We start from the raw sequence: 20453 nt of genomic DNA on the forward strand, positions 1-20453 counted from the left end.
CAACATGGTATTTTGAAGACAGCAAAACCTGGGAAACTCCTGACACATTTGCTCATGAGGAAAAAGCAACTGGCATAATAAGATTTTCTGAAACAGAGTTGTTTATTCCATACAACTGATTGCAAAGATCTGCAACCTGCTTGTAGCTACTGACCCCAAAGGGTTTCTAATGTACCTGAGCAAAGAAATCAAGAAACACGCTTGCTTTCTTCTTTGGAAAGAGATCAGGAAGTTCCTGAACCTGAACTTGACTGTTCGGGCACAAGCCAGAGAAAGCCTTGCTAAAGTCAAGGTAAGCAACACGCACTGCTCTTCCTCTGTCCACTCAGTTACTCACACACCACTAGAAAGGTACCAGGTCAGTGCGGCATGATTTCACCCTTTGCAAACCCATGCTGACTCCTCCCTACCAAATTCTTGTCCCCAGCATCTTTGGAAACGGCTCCCAGAGTACGTGCTCCGCCACCTTCCCAGGCAGCACGGTGAGGCTGCAGTTCCCAGCTCCTCGGTCTTGCCCTTCTTGAAGATGGGACAGACATTCCCTGTCTTCCAGGCCTCAGAGCCTCCCCCAAGTGCCATGCCCTCTCCTGCTTCATCAGGAGTGTCCCCACAGTGACACTGGGGATGGACTTTCGAGCGCAGGAATTGCCTGGACTTCTCTGTACCCCCCTCACACCTCATCATAACTGCTATCAATGCCGGTTATGGCAGATGCCAACACCGAATTTCTGTTCTGCTGCTCCACCAGCCAAGAGCTCTCCCCTCTCACTAAGAGCTGGCAGCAGAGAGCGGTGAGGAAACGTGAGCACAGGTCACGTCTGAGTTTATCACAGTGACTGACAACACAACGTGAATGTCAAGATGTTCTGTCCCTGCTTCCTCTGTGGAGAGACACTAGAAAGTAGCAAAAGCTGAACTTCTCTTTGACCACTCTGGTGCAGGCTGGAGAAATTTCGTTACACCTTTTTCCTTTGCAGGGGATCAAAACCTGTGGGATTTCCCAGCGTTTCACGGCCACCAGAAGCTCACCTGCTACCTTCTGCCCAAACCACAAGGAGGATTGCTCTAAAATACAGGGAAAGTCTGGGAACTGATCTTAACACAATTGTGGAGAAGGACATACACACATGCTGGCCTTTTGCCTGGCCTCCAGGACAGGCTGAAGGCGCAGCAGTGAACAGAGCTGAAAGGAGCAGAGCGCTCTGGAGAGCTGTACGGTTAGGGAAAGGGGTAGAAAGCGATGTCAAGAAGGGAAACGATAAAACAAAGACATATATTAGATGACAAAGTTTATTAAATTTCAAACAGAATATCTGGAATTAAATACAGTATATTACCTTCAAAAATATGTATTCATATAAAAAGGAACAGCGTCACAGCAACATTCATTGCTTTTTTCCTCACTGCCTGTTAACTCAAGTCCTTGAATTAGTGGGTAAAACCCCCAAATTTTTCCAGTCTTAATTGATCTTGGAACAACCATTCTTCCTTTCCCAGAACTGGGACTTTGTTCTATCATCTTCTGATCACTACTGACTTCTGTGGACAGGAAATGACAATGTAGATCTTCAGTAACAGGTAACTCCCTGAAATAAGTAAACCTGCTTCTTTTATTGACACAAATGTCCCAGAACACTGGCTACCATCTGGGCTACAGCCACCACATCATCAGCTGCTAGCAGCAACAAAAAGATTGGCTGTCCTATCATACAAGGTTTGGAAAGTACTGAGGAGACTGGAAGTTAATATTTTAACATTCATTTTTCCCGCACATGAAGTGTTTCAGGTACAGCGCAGCTGCTGATGTAGTAACTGGGAATGTCTACAGCTGCAGCGACCTTTAATACGAACCCCAAGATGAATACCGTGAGGGGCCATGGGCACAAACTGAAACACAGAGGGTCGGGGCTGAACATCAGGAAATGCTTCTTTCCGATCAGGGTGACTGGGCACTGGCACAGGCTGCCCATGGAGGCTCCATCCTGGGAGATGCTCAAAAGCCAGCATGGTCCTGGGCAACCAGCTCTGGGTGGTCTTCCCTGAGCAGGGGAGCTAGAACGGATGACCTCCAGAGGTCCCTTCCAACCTCACCCGCTCTGTGGTTCTGTGATCCAAAACAAACATACCAAACCCACCACATAACTCTCTTGGCACTGCTACACACTCACAGTAATGGTAAACCTAAGGCGCATAAGGTGACAGCAACGTAAAGTGCCCTGTCCTCCAGCATGACCACTGGTAAAGATTTCACTTTATCGGCAGAAACAATCACGGCATCTGGACTGAAGCAGCAGGCTCAAATCACATCAAACAATGTCCTAAGCATTAAAGTAACACTGGAAACATTAAAAACACATAGGGTGAAAGGATTAAGCAGAACAAAGGGAATGCTTTCGTTAAAACACAGAACATCAGTGGAGAAAAAATAATGCTTCTACCTTAATAAGAAACATTCTGACAATTCTGTCACGCTCAAGAATCAAGGTGAGTCATTCTGCTAGTCAGAAAAAAACAGGTGTGCTTCTTAGAGTGAGTGCAAAATAAAACACCTATGCATCAATAAACCAACAGGCAAGTGCAATGTGCTTGACATCCATTTAATAGAATTCACATTTGGACTGCAATAAACACATATGCACATCTGAACTGTGGGATGAGAAACTATAGACGCGCTATGTAAACAAAATCCTTTCCGGAGCTTTTTTCCTAGCATTTTGTTCAAATCAGGTAATTTTTGGTTAAAACATCGCGGTACTCCTGTACTGCCCTGCAAAGGGGATCCTGGTCAACGTGGATACTTTTTGAAGATCCATCAGAAAATACCATGGGACAAGCTCCAGCAGATCCAGCTTCAAGTTCAGCAGTGGCTAGGGAGAAGAGAAACAAGATTCCGGTGTTGCTTTTACACTAGACAGGGCCAAATCAGTCACTATGAAAACATCATGGATAACTGGAGAGACTATAATCCAGAAAGAGATTTAAAAACTTCCAAGGGATCGTAACAATCAAAGGGCTAGGCACAAAGGAAAAAACAATCTTTTTCCACATTTGCTTACCAGTCAACAGTATTTCTAAAGCCAGTGAAAGAAATTCTATAGGCTACACAGCGAACGTCTTCAGGGAATCCACAAATGACTCCTGCTTACACCAGTGCTAAACTGAGCCCCCCTGCAGATCTCTCGAACCTCCAGTATCTGTTTTCCTTGAATGTTCAAAGCAGTGATTTATTGGAACTCTACTCCTAAAAACCAGCTTCTGCCTTCTCTGTGACAAACTTAAAAAGAATCCGCCGGTGAAAACGCAAACACCTTTGCAGTGCAGTCAGGCCAGGACAAGTCTCCTAGCCTGGCACTTTCTTTGAGGGGCGTCTTTGTAACTCACCCTGGCAAAACCCTCTTTCCTCCACAAAAACACATACTCAATGACAGCAAGCCCACCTTTACTGTTCTTCTCCAGCCACATTTTTCAGACAAGGTCCTGAAACCAAACGCACTCTATGACACCTAGCAGATGCACAGTCAGGTTCAAAATGCACACGGATGAAATGCAACGGCTTTGTGTCCATTCGGACACACGGAACGAGCTGTGAAGCTACAGCTGAACACTCTCTGTATTACCAAAAGCATGCAGGAACAGAAGGAAATTCTCGCAGGGGCCACCTGCTTTGAAATAGCACCAGTCACTGCAAAGCAAAGCAGTGACTCTGGAGGAACGACTACCCTGAAACAGGTGGAATTCCTCTTTGGACACCTGGCCTCATATTATAGAGCATGTTTCATGCTATGTGTTAAAAGCATTCAACTCATCTTATGTTTGCCTAAGTGCTACTAAATCATTTTTTCCTAAAGAAAGGGTATCTTTCATCACTGATTATATTTTTCTTGCTTATTCAAAAAAGACTGCAACATAAGCTACAAATACAAGCAATGAATAAGAAATAGCAAAAAACCAAGGTCCAACAGCAGAGAATGTGCACGGTATGATTTAGTGCGGAATGCAACTGATGCACATGGAAGAAGCAGTGATGGCTGAAGTCTATAAACATCTTCTCTCGGGGCTTCTTTTACGTTTGACGTTTGTGCTCAAGGATTCACTCTAGAAAAACGTGACTTCAGCTTAAGCCAAGTGCACCCCTGTAGAGGAAGTGGGTTAGTTTTCTCTGCACTTGTCTTTTTCAGGCAACTGCATAACATTCTACACAATCTTTTGGTAAGCTGGAAGTTTTCACATTCAAGTCTAAACTGGAAAGCTAGCAGAAAAACCTCCCTGTGCTTAGCACAGGAACTTCACAGCTTTCAAGCCATTATGTTCAAGAGTAGGAACACTCCTCTTTTTCCTTAAAAATGCCCCTAACATAGTGACACATTACCTTGTTTAAGTTCTTTAGCGATTTTTTCATCTAGTTCCTGCCATACCTAGAATTATACAGAAAATACAGTTAATATTTTAACAGTTACGTTTTTCTAATATTAAACTTCTAAAACATTCTTAAAATCCACACATAATGAGAGAAAACCTAAAAATATAATTCCAAGTAGACACATCTTGGTTTGGGGTTTGATTTCTACTGAAGAGAAACTTTTGGTCCGTCGGGCTGCAGCTGCCTCATTGCTCAGCAACGTTAACAAAACAATTTGTAAGTCACCAGCTGGATTATTACTGGGCATTTAACAAAATACACAGGAAGAAAGCAAGAAAGCCTAGCGCAGTTATTGCAGTGAAGGTATGGCTGAAGTTTATCATCAAACACACGAACAGAATGTCAGCTACATGCCGAGATAGGTACAAATGCCACCCACAGGGACAAATCAGCCAGTTGAGGCTGGCTTCTGCAACTTCACAGAGAGAAGAGCTGCACCAGCAGCTGCTGCAGGATTGACATACACCATTTGTATAGAAAAAAGCGTGTGCCAATATTCTTCTTTTCTCCACCTTAAGATGGGAAATTGAAAGAGCTCCTACAGATGATGCCAAAACTTCTTTATTGTTATTGCAAATACCACGACACGCATTTATAAAAACATAAAAGCACACACAATTTTTTCTTGCAAACTGTGTACTAAGAAAAGATAACCACAGCTACAGCTTCTACGCAGCGAGTGCTGTGGGGTTTATTATGTAGCTGGAATCAGCCTGGATCACTACAAAGGAGCACTTACGCCTCTTCTCCCCTAGAAAGTGGGTATTGTTACCAATTAAGTTATTCTCACTTATGATTCTGCCTTCAGAAGCCTTCACAAGAAGGAATCACATCTCTTAATTTAAGAGTCACAGTCCAAGCGCTATATGCTGCTGTTTACATTTGATGATACCTGCTACTCCTACATTTTTTCCATTAAATTTGTGACACGCAGAAGTGAATTTCCAAACAGATATCATACAGCTTCCAGGGCTACGATGGCCATGAAGATGCTGCAGGGCTTGGACCTCGTGAGCTATATGGAGAGGCTGAGAGCTGCAACTGTTTCTTTACTGGAGAACAGGAAAACTCAGAGGGACCTTATCTATGTGTATAAATACCTGGTGGGGGGAGTACAGAAGATGGAGCCAGACTCTTCTCAGCAGTGCCACGCAAAAGAACAAGAGGAATAGGCACAAATCCAGATAGAGGAAATTTTAACACAAGGATTTTTACAATTATTATTTTTAAAAAAATTGTAAGCATGGACAGACACTGGAACAAGTTGCCAGAAAAGGTTGTGGAGTGTCCATCCTTGGAGATGTATAACACCTGGCTGACAGAACAGTGACAAAACCTGCTACGGCTGACCCTGCTTTGAGCAGGGGTGATGCTGGACTAGACCATCTCTAGAGGCCCCTTCCCCTCACTCATTCTGCAACTCTCTTGATTTTAGTACTGAATTCCTGGGGGAAGGAGCATTTATTTTATGAAATGAGCAGACCCACCTAGCAGCATAACAACAACAACAAGAACGGAAACACTGCACAGGGTACTCAACAGGACACAGAGAGCAAGAGCCTCAGGAAGGAAACCACTCCGCTTACCCTCACAAGAGGAGCAGTAACAGGCAGTAACTGCAAGGGTCAAAGGAGCGGGGCTGTAAACCAGCAAAGCGGAGGGAAGGGCTCTCTCTCCAGGAACACAGGGATAGCTGGGACCAAATTCACCAGATCCTGCAGGAGAAGCACCACTCTGTGATACTTCATTGAAATACTCTGTGCCAACAGAGCTGCATGAACAATGGAAAAGGACCCCCCAAATCTCTAATTGTTTTCCAGCAGGTACAAGCAGAAGCAAAATTCCAGGGAGAAAGGACCCCCTAACTCCTGAGACGAGACACAGGTAACAGAAAAAAGCAGGAAAACTAATGCCTAGACCAAAATACGGCCCAAACCCAGGACCAATCCCAAGCAAATAAGTAGCAGTTGAGGTGTTAGAAGAAACCACTTTCCCTGGTTTCCTGAGTCTTCACAATGACTAGAAGGTCCACAGGACCCTCTGCAACATGTACAAATCAATCAAGAGAAGAAAAAGGTCTTGTTTTCCTCTTATCCATTCCATCAATGTCTTTGTGATTCTCATCCATGTCTGAGGGAAGAGAAATAGGTGGAAATAAAGCCAACACACTGATTTCTGAAAAGGGAATGAATGAAGAGCCAGGCAAAATACACCTCCGAGGACCTTAACTTGCCTCCACTTTTCTCCTTCCCCCCAAACCCCTGGGAAAGGCATCACAGCTGAGTGTCCCAAACCTCCTGAGCAGGTACTTCTCACCTCACTGCACATCTCTTCAGACGGTAACACACCAGGTGTTCATTTGCAGCAGGCACCTTCTCAACAGTTCTTTTTCAGAAAGTGGTGTTGACTTACTACTTATCCACACAGGCTGCTTTAGCACAGAGTAAGCTGGATCCTGTAAGACTCCGTGAGATGATGCTCCGAGTCTGGAGTACCAGTACTGTTCTGAAGTTGAGTTCCTAGACACAACTGCTGCGACCACCAAGAACTTTTTGTATATCAGAAGTGGCAAGGAGGGTAAACCAGCCTACTCCTAGAGCTCAAAGTTCCATTATAACAGATTAAATCCATAGACTATCATCTCACAGATGGTTAACTACCACAGAAGCCATTGCATTACATCTCACAGATGGTTAACTACCACAGAAGCCATTGCATTACAAATACATAAAGCAGAGAAGTCCCCTGCAGCAGTCATTCTTTCACTTGGACAAACTAAAGTTCAAAATATGTGCAGTGTTAGGAAAATGTGAATACATCAGTAAGTTTTAATCAAAACCTAACAGCATAAACAACATTTCCAGTATAAAATACCATCCCAACATTAAACAATGCTGGCTGCAAACCTTGCCATGTATCTGGCTGCAGAGAAGAGAGACGGACAGATTTTTGATGAAGGAGCTGAAGAAGAAAGAAAAACAGCCTGAAGTTCACAGGTCTTCAGTGAGAAACAAGAACGTGGCCTACATGTAAATGAAGCAAGTAAAAAAGCTAACAACAAAGACTGCTACAAGAGTGCAGAAAGCCAAATCAGAAATGGAACAGAAATTGGAAGATGAAGTAGGAAGCAGACATTTCCCTTCCCACATTAAACTGGTTTCATTTATCCACTGATTCACCCTGGTTGCAGAGTTCACTGTTCTTGTCTGTCAAGACACCCATGTTCATTTTCACCAGCCTTTGCACAGCTCTGAGGATTTAAGCTTGACATTTGTTAAACCTAACAACAGGACTCCAGTCCCAAAACCTCCTTGCAGCACTTGCAGGAGACATTCCTTGCCTTAGTCTATGGACTAAGGGAGCAGGTCTGAAATACTGAATTGCTAGTTGCTACAGTCACTGTCTAATTACATGCACAGAATTTGTCAAGTACTTGTAATTTATTCCACATTACTGAAGCTCTAATACAAATAAAAACCACCAAAAAAACCCGAAGACATTGCATGTGATTGGGATTCTACTGGTTAATAAGCTTGTGCCAATATGAACTTTTTTTGTATTTTTAAAGATCCTTTTGCACTTCAAGGTTATTCATTTCTGTAGCGTATATATTTGATAAAGGGGAAGGGGCTATACTGTGATGGAACACATTTCTTTATGCTTTTTTAAGAATAACACGCTCATTTTTTTGCTGAACTTGTGATATGACCATCTTCAACATGTACGGCTCTATGTGTAATCACTGATAGTCATGCTTAATGTTTAGGAAAACGGTGCAATCTTTCAAGCCTTTAAACACCAAATTCCTTAGTTAAGTCTAAAGAAGAAACTGTGTCCACTTGCTAGTGGAGCACTCCTTCCTCTTGTCAGCATCATTTACCAGGGTTTTTTCCAACAGCTGCAGGACCAACGATTACCATCATTTTGAATAATAGCAGTGTGAACTATTTTCACCTCTTTGCCCCTGAAGCTATTTCAAAGCTTCTGCACAAACGAAATTTACACAAACATCTTCCTCTTCAGAATGGCTGGCATGTTCCCTACTTCCAATAGCCTTTCTCACCTTGAGGAAGCTACTACAAGGAACACCAAATCTGCAGAGAGCTTTGACTAAAAAAAGAAGCCTCAAAGGACTGCCTGAGGCACGCTGCAATTTCAGCTTCTTAACTCCCTGTCATTTAGAGCTTCAGTGGCAGAAGCATTTGTCATCTCCAGCCAAGGCAGCATCCTGAATTTAAAGGCAAGGCAAATTCTGTAGAAGGGAACCAGGTTAGTGGGAAAACAAAGCTGAGGCATAACTGAAGTAAACAGTGAAGTGAAGAAAAGGCTTAGAGTCAGAGAAATTCTTCTGTTTTGAAACAGTCTGGTGAACAGACAGAATACCAGGCAGCACAACCAGCAAAGCATTTCAAAACAGACTAAAACTATAATCTCTGATTTCTTCCCTCATGCTCCAACTTGCCTCCTGAATGGCACGGGACTCCTGCGGAAATGACAGCACAGACTGTGCATCTGGTGATTTTGCATTTGGAAACTGATTGAGATTTGCCACCCATTATTGTATGCAGAGGGATACATGCAGTTTTTCCCTTTTGTTACTTCCTGACTTCAAAGTCTTACGTTCCAATTCAATCCTCTTTTCTCAGATGCATGTTATGCACATGACATACTGCACCCGACTGAGAACAATTCAGCCCGCAGTTCTAAGTGAAATACTCACCTAGTCCTCTAGCAACTACTGCACCTCTGAGAACTCAGTTCCTTTCTTCTGAAGGACTCCAGAGAAGATCAGGTTTTAAGACTTCCCTGAATACACTGAACGTCAGGTGACTTGAGGCTACAGGCAGTGCCACTACAATTAGTCTCAGTTGTTCCCTAACTGGTGATTACAGGAAGAAATATCATAAAGAGATGTGCAGCTGGATTTAGTAACAGGGAGGTTATTCTTTTTTTCCTGTTTCTTCTTCAAAAAAAGAAACCATAACTGTTAAATCCTTTTCTTTTAAACTAGGACAGCTTTTTTCCTAGAAGTGGGATGGTTTCCTCCTTTGCCTTTTTCTTCTTGTAACATCTCGCTCCCATCTCTCTCTCATTTTCCCCTGCCCTCACGTGCTCCCTGCTCCCTGTCCCTCTTGTTCCCTTGTCCTGGCTTTCTCCTTCAGTTTTGCAGTGGATCCCTGAATTTCGCCTCCTTTCTGCTGCTTGCGTGCAGAATAATCCCTGCAGGTGGTACAGTACTAATTGCCTCCCACGTTCTTTAGGTAGTGTTTTGTCCGCCCCTCTGACACAAAAAACACATTCACAATGATACAGAAAAGTTCATCTCTTAACTGCCGCTGCTACGCATTACCTACACACCGCTTTGTCTATTTTTGTTTTGTTGTTTGGTTTGGTTTTTTCTTTTTCTTAAACCAGGTGCAGTATGTAGACACGTTATTTTAAATGGATTCTTCCCAGTGTAGGTGGGACCAGTGAACCAGGGTAAGGCTTAAAAGTGAGCGAATGCTTCTCACATCCATTCAACAACAGAATACGCGAGGGACAGACACTGACTGAACAGGCAAGCTTGCCCATGCCTCAGTCCTATGCTAGGTGGGAAACGGATTACAACGACTGACATCTGTTTCCAAGTCTCATGATATCACGTTTACCATTCTGTGAGGGATGTGCTATCATGCTGACTGCTAATTACAGGGCACATTTTGACCAGAGGTATTGCAGAGGTTGCAGCTTTTGTACAAAATCAGAAAGCTCTGTAGACTTCCTGAGGAGCAGTTACATATAACACCACATAGCAGGACCCACAAAAATCAAATGCCTCCTATGCACAGCATACGTCCCACACTCAAGTGAGAAGTTACGTGTCCTGTTCATACCATCCTAGTTTTGAAGCATCCCTTTGTTGGTATTGTACTAAAACAAGTTCCGGTGAAGAAACTGCTAGCATGAACATCAGTGAAGGAGGAAAAGGTGTCTCAAACAAAGATGTCTGATGGGATTTTGCACTCATCATAAAGTTAGCTGTTTTAAAAAAGGTCATCCACAGAATGGCTTGGGTTGGAAGGGACCTTAAAGATCATCCAGTTCCACCCCCCCTGCCATGGGCAGGGACACCTTCCACTAGACCGGGTTGCTCCAAGCCCCACCCAGCCTGGCCTTGAGCACTGCCAGGGATGGGGCATCGGCACTAAATTTTACTGAAGAGCTTCTTTGGCAGCTTCCTATGCCACAGTATTCTTCATCACAGTTTCTCTTGCAAAAGAGAACTTGCAAAAAAAACCTGTTATGCAGTTCATCATTTAGAACTCAGTATTTTTTGGTCTTTGAGCGCTTCTGGAAATTTTATAACCCTAATGACCAGAAGTCTTCATTTCTACCACCTAGTTGTATACTGGTTTGATGAGCAATTTGGTTTAGCATATTAGAGCATATGGTTTGGAACTAGAAATGGATTCTGACTTTAGACTGAAAAGCACAACCTTGCTTACAGATACTCTTCAACACTAGTTGAGAACAGTATTTAAAAACGCTTACCTTACCATCAAGAAACAGAGTTGAAGCCTATGTGGCTAACGTATTCACGGTTGGGGTTAGGAAGCTTCCTCCTAGATTTAGACTTCTATTCAGTGCCAGATCGTTGCTAGTATGTCCCAGTTCAGTTGAATACAGAACTGGACCACTGACAGCGCTGCTTGCAATTAAAGGTTTGCTTCTATGGCACTCCTGAAGGAGCTTAGCATTGGCTTCTGCTCGTCTCTCATTAGCTCTGAAACATTCAGAAGCATACAAAGAATTATCTTTGGTAATAACACCTCCGCAAAGTTACCCTCCAGGTCTTTGACTATTATTTGACTTCTCAAAGTGGAAGGGATTAAGAGAGTCCAAAAAAAACGTCCATAATTTGATCTGAGTTTTTTTGAAGAGCCTATTTCTAGGTAGCCACACTACCTGCAAGAAGCAGCAAGTTAACCAATACTTTGGACTTCTCAGCATTAAGGCCTCAAAGCAGTCTGTGCACACCGTGTGTTTACATAGCTCTTCCTGAAAGGTACATCACCTGCATAAGAACTCTGGGCTACCCTTCCTTTCCCAAAGAAAGCTGAAACCTATGACATGCGGCTAAAATGGAAGCCAAAAGATTTTTGTTGTTCTTCTTCACAGCACCAAATGCTGTTCTCTGAAGGGCCTATCCTTATTCAAGCAGTAAAGGACATGACATTATCTTTTCTGCCATACTTAGAGTAAGAAGAGGAGATTAGAGACTGGCAAAAAGGCTGCCTGTTAAAACAAACTCAACTTCAAAAATATCCTATTAATGCCCATGATCGGTGGTGTTACTGCTGGAACACTGAAGAGAAATGAAGATAGTTCCAATGAACAGGGGGGACCCTTAAGGTACTTTCATCACAAATATGCTATCTTATGCATAATGCTGACCAGATGTAGAAAAGGTATTTAACGAAGAAAACTGCTTGAGGAAGAAGTAGTATCTTATTATCACCCCAAAAATGCATGGACTTACCCTTCTAGTTTATTTCCTAGGCATCTTCCATTTTTAACTTCCTCCAGGTACAGGTCTTTGTACTTTTCCGCTTCTGCCTGTACAGATTCTTTTTGAAAAATACTGTCTCGTTGGGTATTTTTTATCCTGTCCAATTCACGTTCGAGGTCTCCAATTCTGTGGTCTAGCTGGTTTGTCAGCAAAGCATGACGACTGGCTCTGATTTGTTCTAATCTGTCCTGGGAGGCTGCCTGCATCTGAAGTAGATACACACTTTCAACCACCGCAAAGAAAAAGAGAACTCTCCTCGCCAGTCAATTGCGTGCACCCAATTTCAAGGGCCCAGCTCTATTCAGCGAGGCAACTGTGCCTCCTCACTGCCATCAGCGACCAGGGCAGAACCCTGGAACTACCACACTAAATGATTCTTTTCATTCAGAAAGAACCCCCATCTTAGCACTATTACTCATCAAAGCTACTGATGAAGGAACACTATCTCTGTAGGACAGGGCATAGCATTCCTCAAAGAAATCATGGAGATGCCGCACCCCCAGCCCCCACCCTGCAGCTTTGGTGACTTCTTTTCTGAGCGTTGCCCCTTGTGCAATGACTAAGGAAGATGTGTATGCCTGGCTGTGACAACTCTAAGTTGCAATACCCATTCAAGGATAAACAATGAGAACAGACCAGTGGACAGTGATACCCCTCCAAGAACTGCAAAATGAAAACCTACCTTGGCAAGTTTTTGATTCAGGGCCTGCAGGCACACTGCACGCACATGAAAGCATCTTGCCCAACCATATTCCCTTCTCCCACTGCCCTTCAGGAAAAACAGAAGTACAGCGTAACACATGGAATCAGGCACCACCCCCCGCCCCTATAAAATGACAACCAAAACAGAAGTCTATAACAGACACACATAAGAAATTAACTTACCTGCAAAATCAGATTGACTTCTTGCAGTTTTTGTCTTATTTCTTGTTCAGCTCACTCTTCCACCTCTCTTTTGTATTGTTCTATTTGGCTGCGATCCACCATGTTAGTCTCCATATGGTGTTTGAGATTAGCCACCTCTTCTTTCAGCTGGCTTTTGCTCTTTTCCAGTTTTTCATGGCTCCCACGCATGGTGGACAACTCCTCTCGCAAATCATGATTTTGTGCTTCTAGCTGCATGCCTTTTTTAGACTCTATCTCCAGCTGCTGGGAAAGTTCATCAACCTGTAGACAGGAAAGGGGAAAAAAACAGGGAACTCAGAGGGATCTAAAATTAGTCAAATCTGTGAAAATTGGTAAAGGAGTTGGCCATCAAGACTATTTATCATCTGCTGATTCAGTGTTAAAACAAAAGTGAAACCAGGCTCTTCTTTTAAAACAAGAACAGCTTTCACATCATTTCTGACAGCATTCCTCAGGTTCCCATCCTTCCTCAGTTCTGCAGTGGGTCACAGACCAAGAGGTACCAAACCAGCGGCATTACACCCGCAGGGCTAGGCTGAAAAGCACTAGGGCTATTCTTCTGCGAGATGTTCATACGATCATAGGAAATCAAACACACCCATACCCAGTTACATCACAGCCACATTCTGGTTTCATCAGAAAAAAACCCATGTATCATGCTTCAGAGGAACTCTCACATGCTGTCACACGGTCAAAGCTTCGTCACAGAACTGACAAGGCAAGAAACGGATACCCTTTCCTTCCATTACGCTAACAGATCTGGAAATAGTGGTTCAGAACACCGCTTTTACAGCACTGGTGGCAGAAGACAGTCTCTTTAGGTCAAAGCTACAGTTTGTTTTCAAAAGATTTCCAGGAAATATCAGAGTTCCCATAGGTCCCAATGGTCAACTACAGCTTCTATCCCCTTCTTTCCCCCTCCAGAAACATCCATCGTCTATACCTATTAACCATAAAACATGATATCCCATCATCTTTTATTTTTAAAAAAGAGGGGGAAACCACCAGAGTCAACACTTGAAAGTCTCTAAAATACGTAGAAACTTTACACTTATTTAAAATTGCCCAAACGTAATTCCATTCCCTGTCATTCAAAATAGCTCTTCCAACAGGAACACAAATATGCTGCTAACCTGTGAACTACAAGTGAGCCACTGTCAAGGCAGTTGACTCGTTCTACAATAATATCTTCTAAAAAGGAGCATAACTTTGAAACACAGCTATCTCAGTAATGAGCGGAGAAGCAGCTAAAAGGTTCCACGCTACCGAACAGCCAGAGCAACCTCAAAAGCATTTGTGGGTCTCCATGACAAGGGAAAGACGGACTGAGTCAGCTACTAGTAAGCAACAAGTTACAGGGTTTTTTCCGCATCACCTCACACTGCATCGTGCCCTGGGAAGCAAAGACACCATTCCGAAAAGCAAACCCCCACCTGCCTCCTGCTCAACTCGTGCCCAAGACAGGCTTCAGGGGGTGACCTTGGGCAAGGCCAACTGCACAGAGTTGTTCCGAGTGATGGTGGCGTTACTCCCCTCTCTTCCGAGAGGGAATGCATCCGTCGGAGCCCGACGATGCTGCCACGGCCTCAAGCTGCAGCCAGGCCTGTGCTGGGCCTTCACTGCTCTCAGCCCTGGCCCTCACCCATGGACGTGACGTCCCAGTAGGACTGCAGACCTGCCCATCCCTATGGACCGGCCTGGTGATCTGCACTCTTGGAGGACTCTGCTTACTGTCCCCAGAACTGTCCCCAGAACTCTTCTGCTCTTCTTGGTGAGGGCCTGTGGGGCTGATCCCTGGCCTGTGTGGTCACAGACCCTGCCAGCCTTGCTGTGGCTCTTGCTTTGCCCTTCCTCTGCAGGACAGCCTACCCCTGATGCGCCCTCGCAGATACTGCTGTGTACGTAACACTTCCATCTTTACCCCTAAGAGCTACATCAGTATTACAGTCGCCTACTACTGTGACCATAGAAGGAACATCAAAAACCAGCCAAATAATTTCAGAAATACAGCCAAGAAAAAAGTAGTCAAAATCAACAACATGAAAAGAAGTATAAAGAAAGAACAAAGGTTACAAAAGAAAAACCACCACAATAACCCAAACAAAATAAAGCTCACCTTTGTTCTTAATCTGCCAATTTCATTGACCATTTTCTTCACTTCTCCCTGCAAATTAAGCTGGGACAGTCCCCCTCTCGCCTCATACACCCTTAGTTCCTTCGTAGCTCTGCTCAGCAGCCTCTTCAACCTGCACAGCAAACTAGTCATGAAAACAATGAAGCAAAAAGAAACAAAACTGGACTTTTTCACATACTCTCATGTAAACAGCACAGACACAGCTTGCTTTATCTTTAATGTACTTGACGCACCAGGAATTACCAGGAAAAAACAGTATTCCTGTGCCACATACACTTGGAGAGTCCAGATTTCACCTGAAAAGAGGAATGAAAGACTCCCTTTTTCCCAGGAGAACTGCAGGGCAACCTGCATCTGCAGTTGTTTTGGCAGCTATTGAAAACCAGGGGCTGGTGTACAGAAGTACCTTGCAAGAACTAACACGAGGCTGGCATCTGCTCACAGTTAGGTACACCTATTTTTACACTAAAGTTTAATAAAACATGACTCCTACGCAGGGATACCTCTTCACCACGCTAAAAAGCCGTACCTCTTACAGTCTTTCTGCAGATCGAGGTTTCTTTTCATTTCTTGGGCCAGACGTAGTTCAACTGGGCGTTTCAACTCTACCAGCTTCTTCACTTCCTTTCTTTCACTCTCGCACTTTCAAAAGAGAAAAGAAAGATGTATCACACACACAGAGCACAGGAAAAATACCTACGTACAGTCTGTGCATCTAGCGCTCTCCACAGAGAAGCTGCCGGACGTCTCTATCCGTTAGCCACGTTCCACAGAATGCCATGGGACGGAATTCCCGAGGCTATTCCATCCATCACTTCAGGTTTCACATCAAACAGACCAATATGTAACTACAGAAACAGATGCCCTCGCCTGAAGCAAAGGCCATCCTCTTCTAGACATAACAGGTGGAAAAGATGCTGGAGAACACTTTTGGCAGTGCCTCTGCTCATAGTAGGGATTATGTAGGTATGCACTTCATGGGAGAACATCGATCCATCCAAAGCTTTCATGGGATCTTCCACCAACCAGCAGGCAGGGGCTTGTGGAGGAATCTGATCTTTTGGAGTTCTTCAACATTTTATTCCCCTCGGCCATTACCTCCACCTCTTCTGTGTGGGCATTTACTTAGCCACATGATGGTTTTCCTCCTCTTGGTGTTTTCTCAGCCACACCAGAGGAGAGCTGGCAGCTGTTTTGACTTTGTTCTTCCATTTTCCCTCTACAGAAAAGGAGAAAAGGGGAAGGCCGCCCCTTGGCAACTGGCAGGCGCTGCTTGTTTCCCAAGCACTCGTTCATTTACCCAGCATTCCTTCAGTATGTTTTTCTGCAAGGCTTTTAAGCTCCCGCTACGCTGAAAACATACAGCAGCTCCTCCATACACGCACTGGAAACATCAAGCATTTTAAACCTGCCTAGAAACCAAGGGGTCAGAAGATGACCACACAAAATCCAAGGAAGAACTGGGAACTGTGGCCTTGCTCAATGTGCTCAACTGATAGCAAACCAAACTGGGAACTCTTCCCAACAGAGCCACTCCAGAGCTTACACAAAGATACCCATCTAGCTTTTATTTGCTTCCTCCGTGACCCCCAAACGATAAGGTACTCGCAGCCTGAATGGCAGGGATAACAGAAAGCAATGATATGTAAGAACCTGACCAGAAGGTGCATGTGGTTCTCCTGGGTATTGCCTCGGTGCCCGGAGAATTTTCTGGGCTCACCTGTTGCAACAGTTCAGCCTTCTCCTCGTCCAGCTGAGCAACGCGCTCTTCAAGGTGGGATCTTGACTTCAAGTGCTCCTCCCACGTGCTGTGCAAGTCCTTGGATGTCAGAGCCAGCATGTTCTGCTTCTGCGTCTGTGAAAGCAACAGTGGCAGAAGAAAAAGTAAGGTGGCCGGAAAAGACAAGAGCGCAGGAGAATGCAGTAACTTACACAGAAACAGGCCTAAGCTCTCCTCCACCCATCCAAGACCTATGGCCAAGGTTGATGTGGAGTGTAAAACACACCTTAGGAACCATAACCAAGAACAGCAGCTGGAGCTGGTGGGAAGAAGGAATACTCTAGAAGCGACAGGATGAGGTTACAACTTTGGGGGATAAGATGACATGCACACACACACACAAAATCACCCTACAGCTTTCCTGCAAAGCTCCTCTGGTTCCCTCTATACTTCAGTTTTCGTAAGAACACTGCAAAAGGTGGTGCAAAAGGACAACATTCGCTCCTACTTTCAACAGCTACACTCAGATTTATTCATATAGTTAAATACATTAAGTACCTTAATTTTCAGCTTTCTTTCCAACTCCTTTTGCAAGCGCAGCTTGTCTCTCTCCAGGTCACTGTGGTAGCGTGTAGTAACTTCAAGTGAAGCTTCTGGCATAGATTGCTTTTTAGGTGCATCAGCAAGCTCCTGCTGCAGTTGTCCAAACATGCCCTAACAAAACAGTTAAATTAGCATGAAGAAAGTTCTAAGAACATGAAATACGCCTTTAACTTATTTTATTATACAATTAGACCTGTCTAGATTGAACCCAAAAGTATGAAATTTTGCCTGCCAGCAGCAGGCATCTGCATGGATGATGACCTCTCGTCATCTTTCTCAGCTGAGAACCTTTGACTATCAGCAGCTGTTCACGAGGATTTCTGTTTCCTAACACATAAAAAAGGCTCAGGTATTGTTCTTCCTTGAACAATACACAGGAACACACTGCAATCAGGTATTTTTTTCCTAACAAAACCCAAAGAAATCTGTTGTGATCTAAGAGCCACAGTTTGACTGCAAATATTACTCTGGTGACTGAAGGCAGGACTTTGTGTTAGATTGTTCTTTCTTCTGTTTCTTCACTATACAAATACAATTAAATGAATACAAATATCTGAAAGCTCCTTTGAGATACACTTTAAGGGTATGTTGAATCACATCCTCTTGTAGTCTTCTTACTCAGCTCGTTTTAGAAGTACTGATAGATTAGGTTTACAAAAATCTGCATAGCTCATATATATATATAGCTATATACATATACACACACTCTCTCACATGATCTTCAAAAGGAACCCATTATTTTGGTAGTAAGAATACAAAGCAAGTCACAGTTTACAATGATTGACAGTACTGCTGGAGTGTGGCTACACATCATAAAAGAGAAAGCTTAAGGTCACCGTCTGACATGAACTTTGAGGAACAGGCAGGCCCCTCAGAACCCTCAAAACACATACAGAAATCAACAGCTGGACATTACTAATACTCTTCACTCTTGATAGCAGCTTACAGAGAACCTATTTTTTCCCCTCTATAGAAGCTTCATATAAATCTATCCCCAACCACTTCACTTCTCTGTACCTTCATTTCTCAGCCCTCGTGTATTGGATGGTTCCTCCTTTTATACCACTCTCATTCATGTCATCAGTGCAATACTTACATCAACACCATCAAATACTTAAGACTATTCTATAGGGCATAACATGGACTAAGGAAAATAGATGAAAAAAAGTTCTAGAGAAGAATCACCTTTCTTGATCAAAGCTTAGACTTGGATACCTTTTTTCTGTTCTCTGCTTAGATCTGAGGACTAATATCCCCGTTGCCAAAACTTTCCGCAATTCCGAGAGAAACATAACAAACCAGAACAAATCAGTATTCTTTGGTCCCATGCATATAACTTACACCGGATACATTGTAGGAACAAACTAATTTCAAGAATGGACAAACTTTAAATTGTTCTTTCTACGCATATACTTTACCTGTCTTTCTACTACGTCAGTCTCATATTTAAAGACTTGTTCCCTTAAATCAGTGCACTTGGCATTTAAATCCTTGTTTCGCTCTTCTATTAGATAAACTTGCTTTTCTGTATCAGCTCTAAGTTTGCTGAAAATGTCATTAAAACAGTGCTGCACATAATCCACTATTTTTTCTTTCATGATCCTCTTGTTCTGCATCTCTTCCCATTGCTGATGGAGTAAAAAGGTTTTCACTCTGGAGCTGGGCCAATCGCTCCTGCAAGGACTCCTGTTTTATTACAGGTTTGCTTACTGGATCTTTCTCAAGTTGTCAAGCATGATCACATTCCTTTGCCCGACACTGGCCTTGACTTAATTCTTTTTTGCCATTTCTAAAAGCAAAGCTTTTTCTCTGAGCATTTGCTTCAACTGGTGAAGCTCATTTTCTAGCCTATTAGCTTTGCTTTTAGCTTTACACAGCTGCAGAGACAAGCTCTTGTTGGTTTCTTGCACGCCAGAGAGGTCACGATGGAGCTCGACTTGCAAGCAAAGGCATTCATCACGTTCTCTGTGAAATCTTCGTTCAGCATTGCTTTTTGATGACAAATGAAGTTCAAGTTCTTGAACTGCAGCGTTCAGGGAGGAACGAAATGATTCAATTTCTGTCTCTAGTCTGTCTTTGCTTTTGTTTGTCTGCTCAAGTTTGGAAGTCAGCACTGCAGATTCTGTCTTTAGTAAGTCCAGCTCCGTGTTGAACTGAAAAAACATTTGTCTTAACGCTTCCTTGTTCAGTTTAAGTTCCTTTTTGAGAGCTTCATTTTTTTCTTTCAAGGTCTCATTTTCCTTTAAATATTTTCCTTCTTCCTCCTGGTGCCTAAGTCTTACTTGAGTGAGTTCTAGCCTTAGCATAGCAATCTCATCTTGTAGTAACTGATTCTTGTACAACAGATCCTGTTCTCTGTCAGTGCTGGATTCCTGAAGGACAGGGAACATGAATAAAGAGCCAATTGGGAAATGAATCTACAAAAAACCTGCAGCAATAAACTGCATTTTAACATTTCTAGTACTAAAGCATGACTTCAAAGATGAAGTTTCAGGCAATAAGCTACTCTGTGAACCCATGCACATGTACAACGTACGTACACAACGGAAGTGCAACATATCCTTAAAACCTAAATGAACATCCCAAATATACAGTTACGTTTTTTTCCCCCCTTAAACCAGCAACCAAAGCTTTTAAAATGACAGCGCTTTCTTGTATGTGCATGCCTTTATAATACTGCCTTTAAGGTTGAATTAGTTGTGCTACAGATCTGGTAAACACAAGGCTAGAAAGGGTATTTTCCTTCTCAAATGTCTTCTGAACACTTATCCTTTTGTGTTACTGGAAGTTAGCTATAAAACTCAATCACCCCCGGAATGCAATAGTCCTGTATATTTCCTCTTTATTTTATGTATAACTTTTTTCCACTTAAACACATTCACTCTACATTTATTGGGCAGCACAGCCAAGAAAAAAAAGGCTTCCAGGCACTGCACATTCTTTAGGAAATTCAGTAAACTCTTTTCAAGATCTTCCAGGCACTGCACATTCTTTAGGAAATTCAGTAAACTCTTTTCAAGATCTTTTTTAATACAGTGTTTATGATTGCTTTTTCTCCTCCAGTTACTCTAACTCTTACAGAGAGTTGAATTCATTGCTGATATTCGATCATAAAATT

The 20453-nt window shown here is 43.2% G+C and overlaps 1 protein-coding gene and 1 pseudogene across 2 annotated transcripts in view; one reads left to right on the plus strand and one right to left on the minus strand.

Moving 5' to 3' along the window:
- Window positions 1-20453, plus strand: part of LOC308057357 (endogenous retrovirus group K member 24 Gag polyprotein-like) — a 201440-nt gene that overhangs the window by 178823 nt on the left and 2164 nt on the right. The window lies entirely within an intron of this gene.
- Window positions 11392-20453, minus strand: part of LOC308057349 (ankyrin repeat domain-containing protein 26-like) — a 45775-nt pseudogene continuing 36713 nt past the window's right edge. Inside the window, exons 2-7 of the transcript in view lie at window positions 18754-19725; window positions 16733-16867; window positions 15542-15654; window positions 14995-15124; window positions 12858-13139; window positions 11392-12178 (exon numbers count right to left, since the gene is read on the minus strand). The product of the transcript in view is annotated as an ankyrin repeat domain-containing protein 26-like (transcript). The remainder of the gene's footprint in view (window positions 12179-12857; window positions 13140-14994; window positions 15125-15541; window positions 15655-16732; window positions 16868-18753; window positions 19726-20453) is intronic.

The sequence above is a fragment of the Falco punctatus genome (genome assembly GCF_963210335.1).
Source record: "Falco punctatus genome assembly, contig: scaffold_42, whole genome shotgun sequence".
NCBI lineage: Eukaryota > Metazoa > Chordata > Aves > Falconiformes > Falconidae > Falco > Falco punctatus.